Source organism: the organism of the source record quoted next, unplaced genomic scaffold (genome assembly GCF_019419815.1).
Source record: "Pyrus x bretschneideri cultivar Hongxiangsu unplaced genomic scaffold, Pyrus_bretschneideri_v1 Contig93, whole genome shotgun sequence".
NCBI lineage: Eukaryota > Viridiplantae > Streptophyta > Magnoliopsida > Rosales > Rosaceae > Pyrus > Pyrus x bretschneideri.
In genome coordinates, this window is record NW_025999835.1 from 642,683 (window position 1) to 652,659 (window position 9,977).

Sequence of the window (9,977 nt, forward strand, 5' to 3'; positions counted from 1 at the left end):
CTTAATGAAATCTTTAAAGGGGATAAATATCACTCAAAACTACAGTCTGGTGGTACTTATCAGAGCCATACTCACTGTCCGTTCAGATGTTCCGACGAGGACGACAGTTTCCCTAAGGGTGGTGGATTGTAGTATCCCACATCGGCGGGGTAAGGGTTAGTCCTTGGCTTTATATGTTCATGCTCCTCTCTTCCTAACATGATGCATTTTGTGTAGTGAGGTTTTCTTGCCCAGGAAGAAATCCGTGAGGGCGTGGCCCAAAGCGGACAATATCGTGCTACAGCGGAGTCGGGATGTGACAATTGCAAATTCAATTGGTGGTCAACGTTTTATTTTATGAAAACAAATCCAATTCGGGAAGATCCAACTGTTGGATCGTAATGAAACTTTAGTATGATGTTCTAGAAGCATAATGTGGATCTTTGGAAGTTACGGATCAGAAATCCGAGGTGCGGATCTTCCGAATTGAGTTACGTAGAGTTATGGACCTTATCGTCGACCTTTGACTGACGGTTAACTTTTGGTCAATGGGTTTCAAATAAGGATTATCAAATCACGTTTTATGTAAGTTACATGTTCTATCGATAAGGATTATGAAACGTGATTTGATAATTGTTCTAGACGCTGATCGTTCGTGATGCCTCGATGTTCGTGCTAGGGAGTTGTGGCGCAGACCTCAGGTGAGTGGGTTTTTTCCTTTTTATAGTATGTGTGTGTGTGTGTGTGTGATTGATAGTTTCCAAAAATGCTTTTAAATTGATTTATGCATATTATGCCATGATTTGCCTAATTTTAAAAATGCTGTGATAGTTGAGATTTATATTTGATTATGGCATTTTCATATGAATTTTACCTGCTCATAAATATTGTATTGTTGTGAAAGAAAAAGTTATCCTACGGGATGTGCAGGTAAGTTCAGGTAAGTTTATGGTATTGGTTGAAATGATTGAATTGTATGGCATGCTTATATTCATATAGTCGGCTCATCATTGCTACACCTAGGTGTTAGTGCTCAGCCTAGGGCCAGGCTAGTCCTTCACGTGATGTTCACATCAGCATTGCACGCTTATCTTGGATCCAAGTTAGGTGCTAACCTTGTCGTACATATTGCAATAGGCAATTTCAACTCGTATGTGACAATGAATAACGCTATCCTTCACGGTCACATTAGGTGACTCCGACTTGCGTGCTAGTATAGATTGTTGAGCACATGCCTATATTTGTATTGCTATTGAGTTACAGTGTTGTGGCGTACTTCTTGATTTACTGTTAGCATGCATTTGATTTCATACTTATACGTAGTATGATTTTTCTGGAAACTATACTTGTTTTACGGTTATAATGTTTCAAAGGTTTTTATTAAAACTTTATTTTCAAGCCCACTCACCCTTATTTTTTGCCCTTCTAGGTTCTAGTAGCAAAGTTTCGTACCGACGAGGATTATTGGCAAATCTTGGTGTAGATAATTACCATCGATGGTCTGATTCTCACCCTATTTTATTGTACTATACTTATGCTCTGTCATCACGTCTAAAATGGGTTCATTCCCACTCACTGCGCACTCTTGTATTTAGGCACTTTTAGGTTTAAATTTATTCACATTTTTCCACATCACTACACTTTATGGCTTTGTCACCTTCTAGGTGTCAGCCAACACAGCTCGATTCGGAGTCCTAGTGGACATTCCGGGTCGGGGTGTGTCAGTACTCCTCTTTACTTATAACTTGTAAGTGAGAGGTCTTAGGTTCGAATCTTGTGGATAGTGAATTCGATACCAATTTAGGTTGCCCATTGTGTGGCTTAGCCGAACCCCCATCTCCTCCCCCCCCCCACCACAAAAAAAAAGTGTAAAATATGTCTTTGTACTAAAAAAAAAACTATAGAAAAATTGTAAGGCATTCTAATTCTCTAAGTTAGAAAGGTTGATTTTGTAGACCTGAAAATTTCTTACACGAACCATTAAAATGACACGAAAATATCATGTCGTATTAGAGCTTTCTTACACAATCCATTAAAAAGACACGAAAATATTAGGTTTTGAGTCAATACGATAACTAATTGGGTTGTTATTGGGTCACTCATTAAGTAGCCGTTAATAATGAGTCCTTAATGCGTTTACATGCTGGTAACCCGTTTCAACCCGTTAAGAAAAAATTATTTTGATGGCTTAAAGTTAAACTACTAAAAAAATTTACTATAAAATACAATCGCCATAGTCTATATATTGTATATTAAATATGCATCATTATATTATTATTCTATATAAGTTAAAAAAAATTAAGTTTTATTTATTTATTCTTATTATGAGAGTTTCTTACTATCGTTACTGGGATAAATTTTATTTGACATGTTGTCCAAAATTCAAATCAACTAGTATAGGATTAGTATAGGCAAAAATACAGACTTTTAATTTTAGAGTCAACAACCTTACAAAGTTTTTTACACTCTTATACAGTCAGACTCATAAATGTTCTATCCTCTTAAAAGTGAGATTAAAACATCATAAAATACATTAAAAAATTAAAATATCAAAGTAATTCAAAAATATCAAACACATTAAAAAAATAATATAATAATTAATTTACAAGTGCGAAAAATGTGAAAAATAAGCAAACGCTCGTGATCGCATCTTTTATGCTTTGAGATGGGTACATCATCATTTGAATTTTTAAAACCCTATAAGACCTCGTGAATATTATTTTTAGGGGAGTTCAAAATAAATAAAAAATCATAATTATATATGTACAAGTGTGAGAAATGTCAAAGTATATATAAATGATCATGATTGCAGCATCCATGTGCAGACGATGGTTACATCGTTGTTTAGATTTTTAAAACCATCCAAACCCTCATGAATATTGTTTTTTTATTTGAGTGCAAAATTAATAATAATAATTATTGTAGAAGTGTGAAAATTGTAAAATATACACACACAATCAATCTTAATGACAAGTTTTACAACTTTCGTAAAGGGGTCAATCCCAAAATCCGACACCATAATCAATAAACCTTAGATTTATATTTAACCGTCAATTGTTGTACCATTTATTCTACTCATCGAATTTCATTTTTTTAGATTTTCATTTTTGAAAACATGTTCTTTTAGCAGATGTAGAAAATGAACGATTTAGATCGTTCATATCACGTTTGGATATTTACGATTAACTGAAATAGGAGTTGATGTTATATAGGTTCAAGAGACTTTATAAACTCTGAACAATATTTTCACCAATGATAAAACTCTGAACATAATATCAACGGTTAGAACTGTTCAGCTTCCTTCATCCTCTAAATGATCATGTTTAAAAAAAAAAAAAATTTTGAAAAGAAAAAAAAATTGTTAAAAAGAATGGAGCGTAATTGTAAACGACAATCAACGATTAAATATCTATGTATGGTTTATGTGATTATAGTGATGAATTTCAAAGTTGAGTTTTTCACGAAAATTGTAAATTTTGTCATTACGAGCAGTTATATATTTTTCAATACTTTCCATACTTCTACACTAATTAATATTTATGTGACACCTAAAAGACAAATGTGTTTTTATGTTTTGAAGTAATATTAATCTTACAATGTGGTATATATATACTAATTTAGTATTATGTTTTTCATTTGATTATTTATTAGTTTAAAATATAATTTCTTTAACGAGTAACGGGTTGGGTCATATTACCCGTTAATATTAACGGATCAAGTCTGTATCAGGTCATAATACCTCTTTATTTTAACAAATATTACATGAAACGACCCGTTAAGATATCGGGTATGACACAAAAATGACATGAACACGAAAAATACGACACAAATGTCATGTCTACATGATAGTGTATTTAGCGAAAACCTAAAAATTATATATTTTCACAATAAATTTTTCACCGACTTTCAATTTTTTCTATGCCTATTTTACCCTTTACGATTCTATATTTTGTCAACCTTGGCATTCGTGTCGTGTTTCTCGTGTTCGTGTCGTTTTCGTGTCATACCTGATAGCTTAACGGATCATGTCGTGTAATACCCGTTAAAATAAACGGGTAATATAATCCGACCCGTAATTAACTCGTTAATACTATCAGATAATATGACCCAACTCGTTACCCGATAAGAAAAATATGTTCTTTCATAAACAATAAGAGCAAGAGCCATGATTTGGGTAAGTAGAAAGCAAAAGGCATCATGAGAATATCAAGGCTAACAACTTCTTATGACAGAAAACTTTGTAAATGAGTGCAAACAGCAGTCTCGAATCTCAACCAGTAAATTGACCATGCTTCCACACGCAGTGTATTGCAAACCAGAAAAAAAAAAAAAAAGACCCTGATTCAAGATAACAAGAACTATGATGAACAATTAACCCATCTTGGTGACCGGATCTCCTAAACAAAAAAGAAGAATTCTATACACAGACGCCCTGCTCACACTATATACACTATGGCGGACAGGACACAATGGCGGACAGGGATTCATCATAATTCAACAACGTAGTAACATGATTTGGAAATTTATAGGAAAACTTAGATAGTTTCTTCTTCGTTTCTTTTCACCGCCTTTGAGCTCTGCATTTCAAAAACATTTGACAGTAATCAGCCTAGATATCTAGGGTCCGAACATAATCTATCAAAATACGATTGAACACTTGTGCGTAAAAGCAAAAACTATACTTTCAACGTTGAGAGCAAAGCCGCTGCTGCTACTGCTGATCTTCAACGTTGAGGACGACCGACCCTTGATCTCGCAGGCCGATTTTCAATTGGGCTGTGGTATTTGGGTTTTCTCCGAAGGGCGAAAAACTCGAGACAAGATTAGTGGGATAGGTGAAGCGAGGAAGATGAAGTAGATGGGAGGGGCAAAGTGAGGAAGATGTGGAGATGTAGAGACGTTGAGATTCCGTCCCCCTACGACTGCGGCTGCGGAGTATGGCTGTGAAATGTGATGAGATTATAGAAGATCAGGTTTTTCTAGGATTAGATGGTGAAAATATTGAAAAGGGGAGGGGTATTTTTGTCCCAAAAAATATAATAATATAAGTGAGATAGAACCCAATGGTAAAGATTTAATCTCACATAAATGAGATTAAATCTATGGCTATTGTTTAAGTAAGGTTTTTTAATTAATGTAAAAATCTGAAAAATATAAAAAATATATACAAACGCTCGTAATGACAAACTTTACAATTTTCATGAAAGACTCAACTCCAAAATACGCCACTATAATCACAAAAACTATAGATCTAAATTTAACCGTTGATTATCGTTTACATTTATGCTCCATTCTTCTCACCAAATTTTTTTTTTTTTTCGGATTTTCTTTTTTGAAAACATGATCTCTTAGAAGATGCAAGAAGATGAATGGTTCGGATCGTTAATATTACGTTCAGAGTTTTACCATTAGTGAAAATATAGATCAAAGTTTATAAAGTCTCTAGAAACTATATAACATCTTCTCATATTTTAGTTAGCCATAAATATCAGAATGTTAAATCAACGATCCGAACTGTTCATTTTTCTACATCAGCTTAAAGATTACTTTACAAAAAAGAAAATCTAAAAAATGAAATTCGATGAGTAGAATAAAGCGTAAATAACAATGAACGGTTAAATTTAAATCTAAGGTTTATGGATTATGGTGTCAGATTTCGGAGTTGACCCTTTCAAGAAAGTTGTAAAGCTTGTCATTATGAGTGGTTCTATACATTTTTTTTACATTTTCAAACTTCTACAATAATAATTATTAATTTTGCACTCAAATAAAAAAACACTATTCATGAGATTTGGAGGATTTTAAAAATCTAAACAACTATGTAACCATCATTTAAGTGTAGATGATGCAATTACGAGGGTTTATATATGCTTTCACATTTTTCAGACTTATACATTAATGATTATGAATTTTATTTATTTTGAACTCCCTTAAAAATATTATTCCTGAGGGTTTGTATGGTTTTAAAAATTCAAACGACGATGTACCCATTCTCAAAGTGTAGAGGATGCAATTACAAGCGTTTGCATATTTTTTCACATTTTTCGCACTTGTAAATTAATTATTATAATTTTTTTAATCTCACTTTTTACCTATAGTATACTATAAAATAAATAAATAATTTAAATTTTTAAAATTTATATAGAATAATAAATACAATAATAATTAATAAACTATATATACATATCCAGTATATCTATTGTATTTTATAGTAATTGTTTTAATAGTTTAAAAAATTAAAATCATCAAAATAACTTTTTTCTTATCGTGTCGAAATAGGTTACCCGCGTGTCATTATCGTGTAAATTGATGCGAGAATTATACGCGCACAAATTAAACCCTCTTTTTGACAATTGTAGTATGGATGTAAGTAGGGATCGTTCTGGACCGGGGATTAGGAGGGATTGTTAACCACTTGGATTTGACTTCAAAAACGTAAAAACAAGATAAAACACTAAACTAGACTCAAAGAATGTGAAACTAAACGTTAAAACACTAAGACAAAACAAAAGACTCAAAATGCTTTAAAAACACAAACTAAAATGATTTCTAACTAAATTGAACAATAAAGTAAAGGGGATTGAGTTTTGGACGGAATTAAACTAAATGAACAAATTGCAATTAAAACATAATGTAAATATGAAATTAATGAAATGGAATGAATGGATGCTAGCCAAGGGGTTTATCTCCACACATGTTACACTTGCATAATAAAAAGATTTCTAATTGCATTTCAATAAACCATGAATTCTCAACGCCCCGGGTTAATTAGGTCCGCTTAAATTAACCGTCAAGTTTTCCTTAAGTTAATGAATTGGATGATTGCATACGACAATCCAAAGCATTCCTCACAAGTTCCCTACATGAATTGCATAATAGAGATACAAGCAAGAATCATTAAGCATCATGAAAACTATAAGTGTTGACGAGGCATTCGTTACTATGATTGCATGAAACTTATGCCAAGAATATGTTTAACACGATTGTTTATAAGCAATCTCCACTACTTGTGAATATAAGTTCATAACTATTACGTGAAACTCACTTATATTCTAGCGTCAAATTCATGCATGAAAATTAAGCGTTCATTCTTAATAAACATACATAAATAGGTTATCAATCAAACAGTTAAACAAATTGAATTCACAACTTATGAAACGTAATTAAAAGTAATCAAATCATATTACAAACATAAACATAGTTTCGAATCACCCCCTAGCTAAAGGGGGTTTAGTTCCTCATAACTTTGAAATCAAAGAAACACCTAAACATTCCAACAACTCAAAACTTTGAATTGTATGAACGTTTAAGCACTCTTTTCTTCCATTTCTCATACGTACAAAACAAAGAGAATTAAAATGAAACTTTGAAATCAAAGAAACACCTAAACATTCCAACAACTCAAAACTTGAATTGTATGAACGTTTAGGCACTCTTCTCTTCCTCGTTGTTGTAGCACAAGGTTTAAGGATAGGTTGGTTGGGGGGATGGAAGTGTTGGGGAATTATGGAAATGGATGAGGATTGGTGGAAATGGAAGATGGTTTTTGGATTCTAAGGGAGAAAGGAATGTGTTTGTGGTGTGTTGTTGTGTTGTGAATGAGATGATTTGAATGAATGGGAATGCAAGGGTATTTATAGGAGGAGTGGAGGGAACATATGGATGTTTGTTTAAGCATTTGTGTGAAGGAATGATGAAGAATTGCATGTGGAATTAAAGAATGAGTGGTGGTGTAATGATGAAGTGAATGCATGTGGAATTAAAGAGGGAGAATGTGGTGAAATGATGAAGTAGGAAGGTGGAAATGCATGTGAGATGTTGGAAAGGAAATGGGAATATGAGTGCATGTGGGTGAATGATTTGTGGTGCAATGATGAAGAGTGAATAAAGAATGCATGTAGGGTTAGCTAGGAAAGTGGGAATGTGGTTGAATGATTAAAGGGACATGCATGTGGCTTGTTTGATTGCTTGGTGAGATGATGCATGCTTGTAGTTTAGGGTGTTGAATATGGATTTGCATGGCATTTGAATTGATTGTGGGCTTTGGAATTGGAAGGAAATGCATGGCAAAGGGCTTGGTTTAAGAGAGAATGGGCTAGGCCCTTTGTTTTATGTCCAAAGTGAATACAAGGCCTTCAAATTCGTCCAACATTTTGGCTCCAATCATATGCCATCCATTCCAAGCCCAATTTTGCTCCAAAATGCATCTTTTTTCTTCCTTAAGCCCTTAGAACCTGAAAACACACAAAAGAAGCATAAAGGACTAAAATAACTAGAGAAACATAACGTAAATGCACGAGAACAAGCCATTTAAGTCGCATGAATATGCTCCTATCAAACTCCCCCACACTTATCTTTTGCTAGTCCTCGAGCAAAACAGAAAGAAAAACAAAACAAAACGAAACGAAACAAAACAAGTAAAACACACCTAAACCTTCCAACAACCGTCTTAGGGATTTCCAATGCACATGACAAGTTAAAAATCATCATTCCCACAGATTTTAGTCATCTTCACACTTAAGTACATTCTTAATCATAGTCACCATATACTAGTTCACAATTAAGCATTTAAAACCATGTTTTGAATGTAGTAACATGCCTTAGAGAATTTGCTCAATTCCTTACAAGATATGCACTCGATTTTCACTCAGAATTTCTAACTACACACCCTAATCTAGTCATATGTGAGAAGATTGATGTAAACATGAAAACGACACTCACATATATGTATCACAAAGAACGCAATTTCTGGAGTTAATAAGCATGTTTAGATATGATCTCATGAATGGAATGCTACTACTTAGACGCGAGAACCAGTGACACCATATGCTCATACCAAATTCAAACTCCACAATTGAAATACATAACACTCAAGATAGAAGTCAAAGGGTTGTAACGGGGCTAGGGTATTGGCTAACAATGAAAGGTGAAGGGTAAACAAACATTCTTAAAGCAATAGTGAGCAAAGTATTGAATCAGGCACTTAGAATTCCCTTAAGAACGCAGAAGTCAACTTTGAACACCCAAGGGAAAGTCACACAAAACTTTAGGGCCATATTCACTTTTTGGACCCTTTCTTCAACCATCAACGCTCGTGAGTTCATTCTTACTTATTTTCACTTTTTTTTTTTTTTTTTTTTTTTTTTGAATCTCAAAACATACATATAAACGTAAGAACAAGCATTCCTTCCCCCACACTCATTTTCTTACAATACCTTAATCAAAAGGAATTCATTGCTTACTATGCTTCAAGAACAAGGGTAAGGACGGTCATATTCTAGGTTAGGTGAGGATAAAGTGGGTTAACAAAGAACATGGGCTAACACGGCTCAATGGGGTTAAACTTAAACACAAAATGAGTTAAGGGCACATGGCTTTTTGGCTTTGATGGTGGTCACTACACAACTTCATCTTGAATATGTGTTATGCAAATCAATAATATGCTTTGAATGAAATGGGCATGAGTTCTAGCATTTGGAACTATATGATGAAACGCCTTCTAAGTAGTAACCAAGCAAAGAATAATGAGATCATGCAACGACTTTAGAAAACAAGAAATCACAGATTATACTCTCCAAAGAACGTTATAGGCTCAAGTCTCTCAGGGTTGTAGCGTTTGTTTGAGTTCCTTCCTTCAAGCATGTTACAAAAACGAATTTTTCTTTTATGATTGCATGTGAAGTCATACATTATAACCATAACCAAGCATATACCAAGAGTAAATCAAACTTTTCTCTATGTTTATAACTCTTTTTAACAGTCATGCACTTACAAACCAAATCCTTATCATTGTGTTGGAAGGTACCTACGACACAAAAACGACTCAAAACACTCTTTTTAGGCTTTTCAAAACATGTTTTTCAAATTTTTATGTGATTTTCGAATTTTTAAGTCAAAACACACTAAACACACTTAAAAACAGCAAGAAACAACATTTGAAGTTATGGTGGATAAAACCCTACGAATTTGCATCAAAACACTTTAGTATCTCCCCCACA

General features: G+C 33.5%; 1 long non-coding RNA gene across 1 annotated transcript; it reads right to left on the bottom strand.

Annotated features, from left to right (window-relative positions):
* Nucleotides 1-4,177: 4,177 nt before the first annotated feature.
* On the bottom strand, nt 4,178-4,896 carry LOC125473720. Its single transcript, XR_007255519.1, has 2 exons — nt 4,662-4,896; nt 4,178-4,556 (listed from the first exon to the last, which is right to left on the bottom strand). It is a non-coding gene; the product is annotated as an uncharacterized LOC125473720 (long non-coding RNA).
* Nucleotides 4,897-9,977: the final 5,081 nt, after the last annotated feature.